Consider the following 16,315-nt stretch of genomic DNA (forward strand, 5'->3'; position numbering starts at 1 on the left):
CCAACTTGTTTTGCCTGAAAGGGAGTGCTGAGTGCTGAGTGCTTTGAAGTGTTGCTGCTCTGCAGTTTGTTGAATGTACTACAATGTATCCCACATTGTACCGAATTGTACTTGAACTGAAAAGCAAGGAAATGTATCGAACGGAACTGCCGTCAGCACCCAAATGTAGTGTATGGGATTGCTGACCGCAGCTAAATGTACTGAACTGCTTTTGAATGGACTGTACAAATTTTTATATGCACATTTTGAAATTTAAAAAAACTCTGTGCTGGTGAGCAGACACAAATGCTCAAGCATAACAGCTGTGTGAAGGTGGATGCAGAGTGCATTCAGGTTTGAGACGAGAAAAGTGGTGTCCTGCTCCTTCGTGGCAACATGATGCACCATAAAGTGATGAGAACTGATTTGAGCGAATTGCTGCTTAATCCAAAAGTACACTAGCTCCTTCGAGCCAGAATTGAACCAGCGACCGAAGGATGACTTTGCTGAGTATTCCACTGCAGTCCTCCGCTCTACCAACTGAGCTATCGAAGGGAAGCGCCAAAGATTTTTCTGTGCGATGATTGTTTTCCGTGAGCATGTTGACGCATCTGGACTCGTGGCGTGGCCTGTGCGTCTTCAGTACCAGCCCATGCTGCAGCGCGGTGGGACTGTGAACCGCCAGCGACTCTTTACAGCCTGGAAAACGCGTGTGACTAACAATCACAAGAGTGTAGCTTTGACTTCTTATCAGGCTCGCAGATTTTTTGCAAGCTGCGCATTCTGAATTTAAAGACCTTGCAAGCTGCCCGACTTGGTCGTGCTGCCTGGCCGCTTGCATGGCAAGTGCCTTCTTCGCGCAGCAGGCAGCATATCAGTCTGCTCAATCGAAGGTCCTGAGTCAAATGCTCAGAAAAGCAATCAATGCTCGCAAGTCGTTCTTTTGGCTTCTCTCGCCTCATATATCCATCTTTGCAAAAATCAAGACGTCTTGCTTATGACATGGCAGAAAAAGGTTTGCTGTGCTTTGACCCATCTGGCGTGAACTCAGTGACACATGAGACCACATTTCTTTCTGGAGAATTGCTCTGAGCCAAAAGCAGAGTGGAGAATGCAGGCATCGATCCCCCTACCTCTCACATGCTAAGCGAGCGCTCTACCATTTGGGCTAATTCCCCAGTAGCTTCTTGCAGGTTTCCCTCATTTGCTTCTCAGTCGCCTTTTCGCACTCGTCTCCAAGCTGCTCCACGACCATCAGAGAACTGGCCCACTCCTTGTATCCAATCGACATTGCGGAGCAGCAGCGAGCGAGCAACAGCAGGACGCGAAGCCACAGTAACGAAGAAAGAAGCCGAGAAGAGCACGAGACCGTGGAAGGGAAGCGAGGTGACCGGAAAGTAGCGGCCGCCCTGTGTGTAAGGGAGCAGGCGACAGCGCTGTCTGACTGATGGCCAACTTGTTTTGCCTGAAAGGGAGTGCTGAGTGCTTTGAAGTGTTGCTGCTCTGCAGTTTGTTGAATGTACTACAATGTATCCCATATTGTACCGAATTGTACTTGAACTGAAAAGCAAGGAAATGTATCGAACGGAACTGCCGTCAGCACCCAAATGTAGTGTATGGGATTGCTGACCGCAGCTAAATGTACTGAACTGCTTTTGAATGGACTGTACAAATTTTTATATGCAAATTTTGAAATTTAAAAAAACTCTGTGCTGGTGAGCAGACACAAATGCTCAAGCATAACAGCTGTGTGAAGGTGGATGCAGAGTGCATTCAGGTTTGAGACGAGAAAAGTGGTGTCCTGCTCCTTCGTGGCAACATGATGCATCATAAAGTGATGAGAACTGGTTTGAGCGAATTGCTGCTTAATCCAAAAGTACACTAGCTCCTTCGAGCCGGAATTGAACCAGCGACCTAAGGATGACTTTGCTGAGTATTCCACTACAGTCCTCCGCTCTACCAACTGAGCTATCGAAGGGAAGCGCCAAAGATTTTTCTGTGCGATGATTGTTTTCCGTGAGCATGTTCACGCATCTGGACTCGTGGCGTGGCCTGTGCGTCTTCAGTACCAGCCCATGCTGCAGCACGGTGGGACTGTCAACCGCCAGCTACTCTTTACAGCCTGGAAAACGCGTGTGACTAACAATCACAAGAGTGTAGCTTTGACTTCTTATCAGGCTCGCAGATTTTTTGCAAGCTGCGCATTCTGAATTTAAAGACCTTGCAAGCTGCCCGACTTGGTCGTGCTGCCTGGCCGCTTGCATGGCAAGTGCCTTCTTCGCGCAGCAGGCAGCATATCAGTCTGCTCAATCGAAGGTCCTGAGTCAAATGCTCAGAAAAGCAATCAATGCTCGCAAGTCGTTCTTTTGGCTTCTCTCGCCTCATATATCCATCTTTGCAAAAATCAAGACGTCTTGCTTATGACATGGCAGAAAAAGGTTTGCTGTGCTTTGACCCATCTGGCGTGAACTCAGTGACACGTGAGACCACATTTCTTTCTGGAGAATTGCTCTGAGCCAAAAGCAGAGTGGTGAATGCAGGCATCGATCCCCCTACCTCTCACATGCTATGTGAGCGCACTTCCATTTGAGCTAATTCCCCAGTAGCTTCTTGCAGGTTTCCCTCATTTGCTTCTCAGTTGCCTTTTCGCACTCGTCTCCAAGCTGCTCCACGACCATCAGAGAACTGGCCCACTCCTTGTATCCAATCGACATTGCAGAGCAGCAGTGAGCGAGCAACAGCAGGACGCGAAGCCACAGTAACGAAGAAAGAAGCCGAGAAGAGCACGAGACCGTGGAAGGGAAGCGAGGTGACCGGAAAGTAGCGGCCGCCCTGTGTGTGAGGGAGCAGGCGACAGCGCTGTCTGACTGATAGCCAACTTGTTTTGCCTGAAAGGGAGTGCTGAGTGCTTTGAAGTGTTGCTGCTCTGCAGTTTGTTGAATGTACTACAATGTATCCCATATTGTACCGAATTGTACTTGAACTGAAAAGCAAGGAAATGTATCGAACGGAACTGCCGTCAGCACCCAAATGTAGTGTATGGGATTGCTGACCGCAGCTCAATGTACTGAACTGCTTTTGAATGGACTGTACAAATTTTTATATGCAAATTTTGAAATTTAAAAAAACTCTGTGCTGGTGAGCAGACACAAATGCTCAAGCATAACAGCTGTGTGAAGGTGGATGCAGAGTGCATTCAGGTTTGAGACGAGAAAAGTGGTGTCCTGCTCCTTCGTGGCAACATGATGCACCATAAAGTGATGAGAACTGGTTTGAGCGAATTGCTGCTTAATCCAAAAGTACACTAGCTCCTTCGAGCCGGAATTGAACCAGCGACCTAAGGATGACTTTGCTGAGTATTCCACTACAGTCCTCCGCTCTACCAACTGAGCTATCGAAGGGAAGCGCCAAAGATTTTTCTGTGCGATGATTGTTTTCCGTGAGCATGTTCACGCATCTGGACTCGTGGCGTGGCCTGTGCGTCTTCAGTACCAGCCCATGCTGCAGCGCGGTGGGACTGTCAACCGCCAGCTACTCTTTACAGCCTGGAAAACGCGTGTGACTAACAATCACAAGAGTGTAGCTTTGACTTCTTATCAGGCTCGCAGATTTTTTGCAAGCTGCGCATTCTGAATTTAAAGACCTTGCAAGCTGCCCGACTTGGTCGTGCTGCCTGGCCGCTTGCATGGCAAGTGCCTTCTTCGCGCAGCAGGCAGCATATCAGTCTGCTCAATCGAAGGTCCTGAGTCAAATGCTCAGAAAAGCAATCAATGCTCGCAAGTCGTTCTTTTGGCTTCTCTCGCCTCATATATCCATCTTTGCAAAAATCAAGACGTCTTGCTTATGACATGGCAGAAAAAGGTTTGCTGTGCTTTGACCCATCTGGCGTGAACTCAGTGACACGTGAGACCACATTTCTTTCTGGAGAATTGCTCTGAGCCAAAAGCAGAGTGGAGAATGCAGGCATCGATCCCCCTACCTCTCACATGCTATGCGAGCGCTCTACCATTTGAGCTAATTCCCCAGTAGCTTCTTGCAGGTTTCCCTCATTTGCTTCTCAGTTGCCTTTTTGCACTCGTCTCCAAGCTGCTCCACGACCATCAGAGAACTGGCCCACTCCTTGTATCCAATCGACATTGCGGAGCAGCAGCGAGCGAGCAACAGCAGGACGCGAAGCCACAGTAACGAAGAAAGAAGCCGAGAAGAGCACGAGACCGTGGAAGGGAAGTGAGGTGACCGGAAAGTAGCGGCCGCCCTGTGTGTGAGGGAGCAGGCGACAGCGCTGTCTGACTGATAGCCAACTTGTTTTGCCTGAAAGGGAGTGCTGAGTGCTTTGAAGTGTTGCTGCTCTGCAGTTTGTTGAATGTACTACAATGTATCCCATATTGTACCGAATTGTACTTGAACTGAAAAGCAAGGAAATGTATCGAACGGAACTGCCGTCAGCACCCAAATGTAGTGTATGGGATTGCTGACCGCAGCTCAATGTACTGAACTGCTTTTGAATGGACTGTACAAATTTTTATATGCAAATTTTGAAATTTAAAAAAACTCTGTGCTGGTGAGCAGACACAAATGCTCAAGCATAACAGCTGTGTGAAGGTGGATGCAGAATGCTTTCAGGTTTGAGACGAGAAAAGTGGTGTCCTGCTCCTTCGTGGCAACATGATGCACCATAAAGTGATGAGAACTGGTTTGAGCGAATTGCTGCTTAATCCAAAAGTACACTAGCTCCTTCGAGCCAGAATTGAACCAGCGACCGAAGGATGACTTTGCTGAGTATTCCACTACAGTCCTCCGCTCTACTAACTGAGCTATCGAAGGGAAGCACCAAAGATTTTTCTGTGCGATGATTGTTTTCCGTGAGCATGTTGACGCATCTGGACTCGTGGCGTGGCCTGTGCGTCTTCAGTACCAGCCCATGCTGCAGCGCGGTGGGACTGTGAACCGCCAGCGACTCTTTACAGCCTGGAAAACGCGTGTGACTAACAATCACAAGAGTGTAGCTTTGACTTCTTATCAGGCTCGCAGATTTTTTGCAAGATGCGCATTCTGAATTTAAAGACCTTGCAAGCTGCCCGACTTGGTCGTGCTGCCTGGCCGCTTGCATGGCAAGTGCCTTCTTCGCGCAGCAGGCAGCATATCAGTCTGCTCAATCGAAGGTCCTGAGTCAAATGCTCAGAAAAGCAATCAATGCTCGCAAGTCGTTCTTTTGGCTTCTCTCGCCTCATATATCCATCTTTGCAAAAATCAAGACGTCTTGCTTATGACATGGCAGAAAAAGGTTTGCTGTGCTTTGACCCATCTGGCGTGAACTCAGTGACACGTGAGACCACATTTCTTTCTGGAGAATTGCTCTGAGCCAAAAGCAGAGTGGAGAATGCAGGCATCGATCCCCCTACCTCTCACATGCTAAGCGAGCGCTCTACCATTTGGGCTAATTCCCCAGTAGCTTGTTGCAGGTTTCCCTCATTTGCTTCTCAGTCGCCTTTTCGCACTCGTCTCCAAGCTGCTCCACGACCATCAGAGAACTGGCCCACTCCTTGTATCCAATCGACATTGCGGAGCAGCAGCGAGCGAGCAACAGCAGGACGCGAAGCCACAGTAACGAAGAAAGAAGCCGAGAAGAGCACGAGACCGTGGAAGGGAAGCGAGGTGACCGGAAAGTAGCGGCCGCCCTGTGTGTGAGGGAGCAGGCGACAGCGCTGTCTGACTGATGGCCAACTTGTTTTGCCTGAAAGGGAGTGCTGAGTGCTTTGAAGTGTTGCTGCTCTGCAGTTTGTTGAATGTACTACAATGTATCCCATATTGTACCGAATTGTACTTGAACTGAAAAGCAAGGAAATGTATCGAACGGAACTGCCGTCAGCACCCAAATGTAGTGTATGGGATTGCTGACCGCAGCTAAATGTACTGAACTGCTTTTGAATGGACTGTACAAATTTTTATATGCAAATTTTGAAATTTAAAAAAACTCTGTGCTGGTGAGCAGACACAAATGCTCAAGCATAACAGCTGTGTGAAGGTGGATGCAGAGTGCATTCAGGTTTGAGACGAGAAAAGTGGTGTCCTGCTCCTTCGTGGCAACATGATGCACCATAAAGTGATGAGAACTGGTTTGAGCGAATTGCTGCTTAATCCAAAAGTACACTAGCTCCTTCGAGCCGGAATTGAACCAGCGACCTAAGGATGACTTTGTTGAGTATTCCACTACAGTCCTCCGCTCTACCAACTGAGCTATCGAAGGGAAGCGCCAAAGATTTTTCTGTGCGATGATTGTTTTCCGTGAGCATGTTCACGCATCTGGACTCGTGGCGTGGCCTGTGCGTCTTCAGTACCAGCCCATGCTGCAGCACGGTGGGACTGTCAACCGCCAGCTACTCTTTACAGCCTGGAAAACGCGTGTGACTAACAATCACAAGAGTGTAGCTTTGACTTCTTATCAGGCTCGCAGATTTTTTGCAAGCTGCGCATTCTGAATTTAAAGACCTTGCAAGCTGCCCGACTTGGTCGTGCTGCCTGGCCGCTTGCATGGCAAGTGCCTTCTTCGCGCAGCAGGCAGCATATCAGTCTGCTCAATCGAAGGTCCTGAGTCAAATGCTCAGAAAAGCAATCAATGCTCGCAAGTCGTTCTTTTGGCTTCTCTCGCCTCATATATCCATCTTTGCAAAAATCAAGACGTCTTGCTTATGACATGGCAGAAAAAGGTTTGCTGTGCTTTGACCCATCTGGCGTGAACTCAGTGACACGTGAGACCACATTTCTTTCTGGAGAATTGCTCTGAGCCAAAAGCAGAGTGGAGAATGCAGGCATCGATCCCCCTACCTCTCACATGCTATGTGAGCGCACTTCCATTTGAGCTAATTCCCCAGTAGCTTCTTGCAGGTTTCCCTCATTTGCTTCTCAGTTGCCTTTTCGCACTCGTCTCCAAGCTGCTCCACGACCATCAGAGAACTGGCCCACTCCTTTTATCCAATCGACATTGCGGAGCAGCAGCGAGCGAGCAACAGCAGGACGCGAAGCCACAGTAACGAAGAAAGAAGCCGAGAAGAGCACGAGACCGTGGAAGGGAAGTGAGGTGACCGGAAAGTAGCGGCCGCCCTGTGTGTGAGGGAGCAGGCGACAGCGCTGTCTGACTGATAGCCAACTTGTTTTGCCTGAAAGGGAGTGCTGAGTGCTTTGAAGTGTTGCTGCTCTGCAGTTTGTTGAATGTACTACAATGTATCCCATATTGTACCGAATTGTACTTGAACTGAAAAGCAAGGAAATGTATCGAACGGAACTGCCGTCAGCACCCAAATGTAGTGTATGGGATTGCTGACCGCAGCTCAATGTACTGAACTGCTTTTGAATGGACTGTACAAATTTTTATATGCAAATTTTGAAATTTAAAAAAACTCTGTGCTGGTGAGCAGACACAAATGCTCAAGCATAACAGCTGTGTGAAGGTGGATGCAGAGTGCATTCAGGTTTGAGACGAGAAAAGTGGTGTCCTGCTCCTTCGTGGCAACATGATGCACCATAAAGTGATGAGAACTGGTTTGAGCGAATTGCTGCTTAATCCAAAAGTACACTAGCTCCTTCGAGCCGGAATTGAACCAGCGACCTAAGGATGACTTTGCTGAGTATTCCACTACAGTCCTCCGCTCTACCAACTGAGCTATCGAAGGGAAGCGCCAAAGATTTTTCTGTGCGATGATTGTTTTCCGTGAGCATGTTCACGCATCTGGACTCGTGGCGTGGCCTGTGCGTCTTCAGTACCAGCCCATGCTGCAGCGCGGTGGGACTGTCAACCGCCAGCTACTCTTTACAGCCTGGAAAACGCGTGTGACTAACAATCACAAGAGTGTAGCTTTGACTTCTTATCAGGCTCGCAGATTTTTTGCAAGCTGCGCATTCTGAATTTAAAGACCTTGCAAGCTGCCCGACTTGGTCGTGCTGCCTGGCCGCTTGCATGGCAAGTGCCTTCTTCGCGCAGCAGGCAGCATATCAGTCTGCTCAATCGAAGGTCCTGAGTCAAATGCTCAGAAAAGCAATCAATGCTCGCAAGTCGTTCTTTTGGCTTCTCTCGCCTCATATATCCATCTTTGCAAAAATCAAGACGTCTTGCTTATGACATGGCAGAAAAAGGTTTGCTGTGCTTTGACCCATCTGGCGTGAACTCAGTGACACGTGAGACCACATTTCTTTCTGGAGAATTGCTCTGAGCCAAAAGCAGAGTGGAGAATGCAGGCATCGATCCCGCTACCTCTCACATGCTAAGCGAGCGCTCTACCATTTGAGCTAATTCCCCAGTAGCTTCTTGCAGGTTGCACTCATTTGCTTCACAGTCGCCTTTTCGCACTCGTCTCCAAGCTGCTCCACGACCATCAGAGAACTGGCCCACTCCTTGTATCCAATCGACATTGCGGAGCAGCAGCGAGCGAGCAACAGCAGGACGCGAAGCCACAGTAACGAAGAAAGAAGCTGAGAAGAGCACGAGACCGTGGAAGGGAAGCGAGGTGACCGGAAAGTAGCGGCCGCCCTGTGTGTGAGGGAGCAGGCGACAGCGCTGTCTGACTGATGGCCAACTTGTTTTGCCTGAAAGGGAGTGCTGAGTGCTTTGAAGTGTTGCTGCTCTGCAGTTTGTTGAATGTACTACAATGTATCCCATATTGTACCGAATTGTACTTGAACTGAAAAGCAAGGAAATGTATCGAACGGAACTGCCGTCAGCACCCAAATGTAGTGTATGGGATTGCTGACCGCAGCTCAATGTACTGAACTGCTTTTGAATGGACTGTACAAATTTTTATATGCAAATTTTGAAATTTAAAAAAACTCTGTGCTGGTGAGCAGACACAAATGCTCAAGCATAACAGCTGTGTGAAGGTGGATGCAGAATGCTTTCAGGTTTGAGACGAGAAAAGTGGTGTCCTGCTCCTTCGTGGCAACATGATGCACCATAAAGTGATGAGAACTGGTTTGAGCGAATTGCTGCTTAATCCAAAAGTACACTAGCTCCTTCGAGCCAGAATTGAACCAGCGACCGAAAGATGACTTTGCTGAGTATTCCACTACAGTCCTCCGCTCTACTAACTGAGCTATCGAAGGGAAGCACCAAAGATTTTTCTGTGCGATGATTGTTTTCCGTGAGCATGTTGACGCATCTGGACTCGTGGCGTGGCCTGTGCGTCTTCAGTACCAGCCCATGCTGCAGCGCGGTGGGACTGTGAACCGCCAGCGACTCTTTACAGCCTGGAAAACGCGTGTGACTAACAATCACAAGAGTGTAGCTTTGACTTCTTATCAGGCTCGCAGATTTTTTGCAAGATGCGCATTCTGAATTTAAAGACCTTGCAAGCTGCCCGACTTGGTCGTGCTGCCTGGCCGCTTGCATGGCAAGTGCCTTCTTCGCGCAGCAGGCAGCATATCAGTCTGCTCAATCGAAGGTCCTGAGTCAAATGCTCAGAAAAGCAATCAATGCTCGCAAGTCGTTCTTTTGGCTTCTCTCGCCTCATATATCCATCTTTGCAAAAATCAAGACGTCTTGCTTATGACATGGCAGAAAAAGGTTTGCTGTGCTTTGACCCATCTGGCGTGAACTCAGTGACACGTGAGACCACATTTCTTTCTGGAGAATTGCTCTGAGCCAAAAGCAGAGTGGAGAATGCAGGCATCGATCCCCCTACCTCTCACATGCTAAGCGAGCGCTCTACCATTTGGGCTAATTCCCCAGTAGCTTCTTGCAGGTTTCCCTCATTTGCTTCTCAGTCGCCTTTTCGCACTCGTCTCCAAGCTGCTCCACGACCATCAGAGAACTGGCCCACTCCTTGTATCCAATCGACATTGCGGAGCAGCAGCGAGCGAGCAACAGCAGGACGCGAAGCCACAGTAACGAAGAAAGAAGCCGAGAAGAGCACGAGACCGTGGAAGGGAAGCGAGGTGACCGGAAAGTAGCGGCCGCCCTGTGTGTGAGGGAGCAGGCGACAGCGCTGTCTGACTGATGGCCAACTTGTTTTGCCTGAAAGGGAGTGCTGAGTGCTTTGAAGTGTTGCTGCTCTGCAGTTTGTTGAATGTACTACAATGTATCCCATATTGTACCGAATTGTACTTGAACTGAAAAGCAAGGAAATGTATCGAACGGAACTGCCGTCAGCACCCAAATGTAGTGTATGGGATTGCTGACCGCAGCTAAATGTACTGAACTGCTTTTGAATGGACTGTACAAATTTTTATATGCAAATTTTGAAATTTAAAAAAACTCTGTGCTGGTGAGCAGACACAAATGCTCAAGCATAACAGCTGTGTGAAGGTGGATGCAGAGTGCATTCAGGTTTGAGACGAGAAAAGTGGTGTCCTGCTCCTTCGTGGCAACATGATGCACCATAAAGTGATGAGAACTGGTTTGAGCGAATTGCTGCTTAATCCAAAAGTACACTAGCTCCTTCGAGCCGGAATTGAACCAGCGACCTAAGGATGACTTTGCTGAGTATTCCACTACAGTCCTCCGCTCTACCAACTGAGCTATCGAAGGGAAGCGCCAAAGATTTTTCTGTGCGATGATTGTTTTCCGTGAGCATGTTCACGCATCTGGACTCGTGGCGTGGCCTGTGCGTCTTCAGTACCAGCCCATGCTGCAGCACGGTGGGACTGTCAACCGCCAGCTACTCTTTACAGCCTGGAAAACGCGTGTGACTAACAATCACAAGAGTGTAGCTTTGACTTCTTATCAGGCTCGCAGATTTTTTGCAAGCTGCGCATTCTGAATTTAAAGACCTTGCAAGCTGCCCGACTTGGTCGTGCTGCCTGGCCGCTTGCATGGCAAGTGCCTTCTTCGCGCAGCAGGCAGCATATCAGTCTGCTCAATCGAAGGTCCTGAGTCAAATGCTCAGAAAAGCAATCAATGCTCGCAAGTCGTTCTTTTGGCTTCTCTCGCCTCATATATCCATCTTTGCAAAAATCAAGACGTCTTGCTTATGACATGGCAGAAAAAGGTTTGCTGTGCTTTGACCCATCTGGCGTGAACTCAGTGACACGTGAGACCACATTTCTTTCTGGAGAATTGCTCTGAGCCAAAAGCAGAGTGGAGAATGCAGGCATCGATCCCCCTACCTCTCACATGCTATGTGAGCGCACTTCCATTTGAGCTAATTCCCCAGTAGCTTCTTGCAGGTTTCCCTCATTTGCTTCTCAGTTGCCTTTTCGCACTCGTCTCCAAGCTGCTCCACGACCATCAGAGAACTGGCCCACTCCTTGTATCCAATCGACATTGCGGAGCAGCAGCGAGCGAGCAACAGCAGGACGCGAAGCCACAGTAACGAAGAAAGAAGCCGAGAAGAGCACGAGACCGTGGAAGGGAAGTGAGGTGACCGGAAAGTAGCGGCCGCCCTGTGTGTGAGGGAGCAGGCGACAGCGCTGTCTGACTGATGGCCAACTTGTTTTGCCTGAAAGGGAGTGCTGAGTGCTTTGAAGTGTTGCTGCTCTGCAGTTTGTTGAATGTACTACAATGTATCCCATATTGTACCGAATTGTACTTGAACTGAAAAGCAAGGAAATGTATCGAACGGAACTGCCGTCAGCACCCAAATGTAGTGTATGGGATTGCTGACCGCAGCTCAATGTACTGAACTGCTTTTGAATGGACTGTACAAATTTTTATATGCAAATTTTGAAATTTAAAAAAACTCTGTGCTGGTGAGCAGACACAAATGCTCAAGCATAACAGCTGTGTGAAGGTGGATGCAGAGTGCATTCAGGTTTGAGACGAGAAAAGTGGTGTCCTGCTCCTTCGTGGCAACATGATGCACCATAAAGTGATGAGAACTGGTTTGAGCGAATTGCTGCTTAATCCAAAAGTACACTAGCTCCTTCGAGCCGGAATTGAACCAGCGACCTAAGGATGACTTTGCTGAGTATTCCACTACAGTCCTCCGCTCTACCAACTGAGCTATCGAAGGGAAGCGCCAAAGATTTTTCTGTGCGATGATTGTTTTCCGTGAGCATGTTCACGCATCTGGACTCGTGGCGTGGCCTGTGCGTCTTCAGTACCAGCCCATGCTGCAGCGCGGTGGGACTGTCAACCGCCAGCTACTCTTTACAGCCTGGAAAACGCGTGTGACTAACAATCACAAGAGTGTAGCTTTGACTTCTTATCAGGCTCGCAGATTTTTTGCAAGCTGCGCATTCTGAATTTAAAGACCTTGCAAGCTGCCCGACTTGGTCGTGCTGCCTGGCCGCTTGCATGGCAAGTGCCTTCTTCGCGCAGCAGGCAGCATATCAGTCTGCTCAATCGAAGGTCCTGAGTCAAATGCTCAGAAAAGCAATCAATGCTCGCAAGTCGTTCTTTTGGCTTCTCTCGCCTCATATATCCATCTTTGCAAAAATCAAGACGTCTTGCTTATGACATGGCAGAAAAAGGTTTGCTGTGCTTTGACCCATCTGGCGTGAACTCAGTGACACGTGAGACCACATTTCTTTCTGGAGAATTGCTCTGAGCCAAAAGCAGAGTGGAGAATGCAGGCATCGATCCCCCTACCTCTCACATGCTATGCGAGCGCTCTACCATTTGAGCTAATTCCCCATTAGCTTCTTGCAGGTTTCCCTCATTTGCTTCTCAGTTGCCTTTTCGCACTCGTCTCCAAGCTGCTCCACGACCATCAGAGAACTGGCCCACTCCTTGTATCCAATCGACATTGCGGAGCAGCAGCGAGCGAGCAACAGCAGGACGCGAAGCCACAGTAACGAAGAAAGAAGCCGAGAAGAGCACGAGACCGTGGAAGGGAAGCGAGGTGACCGGAAAGTAGCGGCCGCCCTGTGTGTGAGGGAGCAGGCGACAGCGCTGTCTGACTGATAGCCAACTTGTTTTGCCTGAAAGGGAGTGCTGAGTGCTTTGAAGTGTTGCTGCTCTGCAGTTTGTTGAATGTACTACAATGTATCCCATATTGTACCGAATTGTACTTGAACTGAAAAGCAAGGAAATGTATCGAACGGAACTGCCGTCAGCACCCAAATGTAGTGTATGGGATTGCTGACCGCAGCTCAATGTACTGAACTGCTTTTGAATGGACTGTACAAATTTTTATATGCAAATTTTGAAATTTAAAAAAACTCTGTGCTGGTGAGCAGACACAAATGCTCAAGCATAACAGCTGTGTGAAGGTGGATGCAGAATGCTTTCAGGTTTGAGACGAGAAAAGTGGTGTCCTGCTCCTTCGTGGCAACATGATGCACCATAAAGTGATGAGAACTGGTTTGAGCGAATTGCTGCTTAATCCAAAAGTACACTAGCTCCTTCGAGCCAGAATTGAACCAGCGACCGAAGGATGACTTTGCTGAGTATTCCACTACAGTCCTCCGCTCTACTAACTGAGCTATCGAAGGGAAGCACCAAAGATTTTTCTGTGCGATGATTGTTTTCCGTGAGCATGTTGACGCATCTGGACTCGTGGCGTGGCCTGTGCGTCTTCAGTACCAGCCCATGCTGCAGCGCGGTGGGACTGTGAACCGCCAGCGACTCTTTACAGCCTGGAAAACGCGTGTGACTAACAATCACAAGAGTGTAGCTTTGACTTCTTATCAGGCTCGCAGATTTTTTGCAAGATGCGCATTCTGAATTTAAAGACCTTGCAAGCTGCCCGACTTGGTCGTGCTGCCTGGCCGCTTGCATGGCAAGTGCCTTCTTCGCGCAGCAGGCAGCATATCAGTCTGCTCAATCGAAGGTCCTGAGTCAAATGCTCAGAAAAGCAATCAATGCTCGCAAGTCGTTCTTTTGGCTTCTCTCGCCTCATATATCCATCTTTGCAAAAATCAAGACGTCTTGCTTATGACATGGCAGAAAAAGGTTTGCTGTGCTTTGACCCATCTGGCGTGAACTCAGTGACACGTGAGACCACATTTCTTTCTGGAAAATTGCTCTGAGCCAAAAGCAGAGTGGAGAATGCAGGCATCGATCCCCCTACCTCTCACATGCTAAGCGAGCGCTCTACCATTTGGGCTAATTCCCCAGTAGCTTGTTGCAGGTTTCCCTCATTTGCTTCTCAGTCGCCTTTTCGCACTCGTCTCCAAGCTGCTCCACGACCATCAGAGAACTGGCCCACTCCTTGTATCCAATCGACATTGCGGAGCAGCAGCGAGCGAGCAACAGCAGGACGCGAAGCCACAGTAACGAAGAAAGAAGCCGAGAAGAGCACGAGACCGTGGAAGGGAAGCGAGGTGACCGGAAAGTAGCGGCCGCCCTGTGTGTGAGGGAGCAGGCGACAGCGCTGTCTGACTGATGGCCAACTTGTTTTGCCTGAAAGGGAGTGCTGAGTGCTTTGAAGTGTTGCTGCTCTGCAGTTTGTTGAATGTACTACAATGTATCCCATATTGTACCGAATTGTACTTGAACTGAAAAGCAAGGAAATGTATCGAACGGAACTGCCGTCAGCACCCAAATGTAGTGTATGGGATTGCTGACCGCAGCTAAATGTACTGAACTGCTTTTGAATGGACTGTACAAATTTTTATATGCAAATTTTGAAATTTAAAAAAACTCTGTGCTGGTGAGCAGACACAAATGCTCAAGCATAACAGCTGTGTGAAGGTGGATGCAGAGTGCATTCAGGTTTGAGACGAGAAAAGTGGTGTCCTGCTCCTTCGTGGCAACATGATGCACCATAAAGTGATGAGAACTGGTTTGAGCGAATTGCTGCTTAATCCAAAAGTACACTAGCTCCTTCGAGCCGGAATTGAACCAGCGACCTAAGGATGACTTTGTTGAGTATTCCACTACAGTCCTCCGCTCTACCAACTGAGCTATCGAAGGGAAGCGCCAAAGATTTTTCTGTGCGATGATTGTTTTCCGTGAGCATGTTCACGCATCTGGACTCGTGGCGTGGCCTGTGCGTCTTCAGTACCAGCCCATGCTGCAGCACGGTGGGACTGTCAACCGCCAGCTACTCTTTACAGCCTGGAAAACGCGTGTGACTAACAATCACAAGAGTGTAGCTTTGACTTCTTATCAGGCTCGCAGATTTTTTGCAAGCTGCGCATTCTGAATTTAAAGACCTTGCAAGCTGCCCGACTTGGTCGTGCTGCCTGGCCGCTTGCATGGCAAGTGCCTTCTTCGCGCAGCAGGCAGCATATCAGTCTGCTCAATCGAAGGTCCTGAGTCAAATGCTCAGAAAAGCAATCAATGCTCGCAAGTCGTTCTTTTGGCTTCTCTCGCCTCATATATCCATCTTTGCAAAAATCAAGACGTCTTGCTTATGACATGGCAGAAAAAGGTTTGCTGTGCTTTGACCCATCTGGCGTGAACTCAGTGACACGTGAGACCACATTTCTTTCTGGAGAATTGCTCTGAGCCAAAAGCAGAGTGGAGAATGCAGGCATCGATCCCCCTACCTCTCACATGCTATGTGAGCGCACTTCCATTTGAGCTAATTCCCCAGTAGCTTCTTGCAGGTTTCCCTCATTTGCTTCTCAGTTGCCTTTTCGCACTCGTCTCCAAGCTGCTCCACGACCATCAGAGAACTGGCCCACTCCTTTTATCCAATCGACATTGCGGAGCAGCAGCGAGCGAGCAACAGCAGGACGCGAAGCCACAGTAACGAAGAAAGAAGCCGAGAAGAGCACGAGACCGTGGAAGGGAAGTGAGGTGACCGGAAAGTAGCGGCCGCCCTGTGTGTGAGGGAGCAGGCGACAGCGCTGTCTGACTGATAGCCAACTTGTTTTGCCTGAAAGGGAGTGCTGAGTGCTTTGAAGTGTTGCTGCTCTGCAGTTTGTTGAATGTACTACAATGTATCCCATATTGTACCGAATTGTACTTGAACTGAAAAGCAAGGAAATGTATCGAACGGAACTGCCGTCAGCACCCAAATGTAGTGTATGGGATTGCTGACCGCAGCTCAATGTACTGAACTGCTTTTGAATGGACTGTACAAATTTTTATATGCAAATTTTGAAATTTAAAAAAACTCTGTGCTGGTGAGCAGACACAAATGCTCAAGCATAACAGCTGTGTGAAGGTGGATGCAGAGTGCATTCAGGTTTGAGACGAGAAAAGTGGTGTCCTGCTCCTTCGTGGCAACATGATGCACCATAAAGTGATGAGAACTGGTTTGAGCGAATTGCTGCTTAATCCAAAAGTACACTAGCTCCTTCGAGCCGGAATTGAACCAGCGACCTAAGGATGACTTTGCTGAGTATTCCACTACAGTCCTCCGCTCTACCAACTGAGCTATCGAAGGGAAGCGCCAAAGATTTTTCTGTGCGATGATTGTTTTCCGTGAGCATGTTCACGCATCTGGACTCGTGGCGTGGCCTGTGCGTCTTCAGTACCAGCCCATGCTGCAGCGCGGTGGGACTGTCAACCGCC

The 16,315-nt window shown here is 48.8% G+C and overlaps 11 non-coding genes across 11 annotated transcripts; all 11 read right to left on the reverse strand.

The window, feature by feature from the left end:
* Positions 1–442: 442 nt before the first annotated feature.
* Positions 443–534, reverse strand: trnac-gca (transfer RNA cysteine (anticodon GCA)). Its single transcript is given in 2 exon segments — positions 443–478; positions 498–534. It is a non-coding gene; the product is annotated as a tRNA-Cys (tRNA).
* A 1,331-nt stretch (positions 535–1,865) lies between these two features.
* On the reverse strand, positions 1,866–1,957 carry trnay-gua (transfer RNA tyrosine (anticodon GUA)). Its single transcript is given in 2 exon segments — positions 1,866–1,901; positions 1,921–1,957. It is a non-coding gene; the product is annotated as a tRNA-Tyr (tRNA).
* Positions 1,958–3,288: 1,331 nt separating this feature from the next.
* trnay-gua (transfer RNA tyrosine (anticodon GUA)) lies at positions 3,289–3,380 on the reverse strand. Its single transcript is given in 2 exon segments — positions 3,289–3,324; positions 3,344–3,380. It is a non-coding gene; the product is annotated as a tRNA-Tyr (tRNA).
* A 1,331-nt stretch (positions 3,381–4,711) lies between these two features.
* trnay-gua (transfer RNA tyrosine (anticodon GUA)) lies at positions 4,712–4,803 on the reverse strand. Its single transcript is given in 2 exon segments — positions 4,712–4,747; positions 4,767–4,803. It is a non-coding gene; the product is annotated as a tRNA-Tyr (tRNA).
* Positions 4,804–6,134: 1,331 nt separating this feature from the next.
* On the reverse strand, positions 6,135–6,226 carry trnay-gua (transfer RNA tyrosine (anticodon GUA)). The gene is given in 2 exon segments: positions 6,135–6,170; positions 6,190–6,226. It is a non-coding gene; the product is annotated as a tRNA-Tyr (tRNA).
* Positions 6,227–7,557: 1,331 nt separating this feature from the next.
* On the reverse strand, positions 7,558–7,649 carry trnay-gua (transfer RNA tyrosine (anticodon GUA)). The gene is given in 2 exon segments: positions 7,558–7,593; positions 7,613–7,649. It is a non-coding gene; the product is annotated as a tRNA-Tyr (tRNA).
* Positions 7,650–10,403: 2,754 nt separating this feature from the next.
* Positions 10,404–10,495, reverse strand: trnay-gua (transfer RNA tyrosine (anticodon GUA)). The gene is given in 2 exon segments: positions 10,404–10,439; positions 10,459–10,495. It is a non-coding gene; the product is annotated as a tRNA-Tyr (tRNA).
* Positions 10,496–11,826: 1,331 nt separating this feature from the next.
* On the reverse strand, positions 11,827–11,918 carry trnay-gua (transfer RNA tyrosine (anticodon GUA)). Its single transcript is given in 2 exon segments — positions 11,827–11,862; positions 11,882–11,918. It is a non-coding gene; the product is annotated as a tRNA-Tyr (tRNA).
* A 1,331-nt stretch (positions 11,919–13,249) lies between these two features.
* Positions 13,250–13,341, reverse strand: trnay-gua (transfer RNA tyrosine (anticodon GUA)). The gene is given in 2 exon segments: positions 13,250–13,285; positions 13,305–13,341. It is a non-coding gene; the product is annotated as a tRNA-Tyr (tRNA).
* Positions 13,342–14,672: 1,331 nt separating this feature from the next.
* Positions 14,673–14,764, reverse strand: trnay-gua (transfer RNA tyrosine (anticodon GUA)). The gene is given in 2 exon segments: positions 14,673–14,708; positions 14,728–14,764. It is a non-coding gene; the product is annotated as a tRNA-Tyr (tRNA).
* Positions 14,765–16,095: 1,331 nt separating this feature from the next.
* trnay-gua (transfer RNA tyrosine (anticodon GUA)) lies at positions 16,096–16,187 on the reverse strand. The gene is given in 2 exon segments: positions 16,096–16,131; positions 16,151–16,187. It is a non-coding gene; the product is annotated as a tRNA-Tyr (tRNA).
* Positions 16,188–16,315: the final 128 nt, after the last annotated feature.

The sequence above is a fragment of the Pristiophorus japonicus genome, unplaced genomic scaffold (genome assembly GCF_044704955.1).
Source record: "Pristiophorus japonicus isolate sPriJap1 unplaced genomic scaffold, sPriJap1.hap1 HAP1_SCAFFOLD_207, whole genome shotgun sequence".
Taxonomy (NCBI): domain Eukaryota; kingdom Metazoa; phylum Chordata; class Chondrichthyes; family Pristiophoridae; genus Pristiophorus; species Pristiophorus japonicus.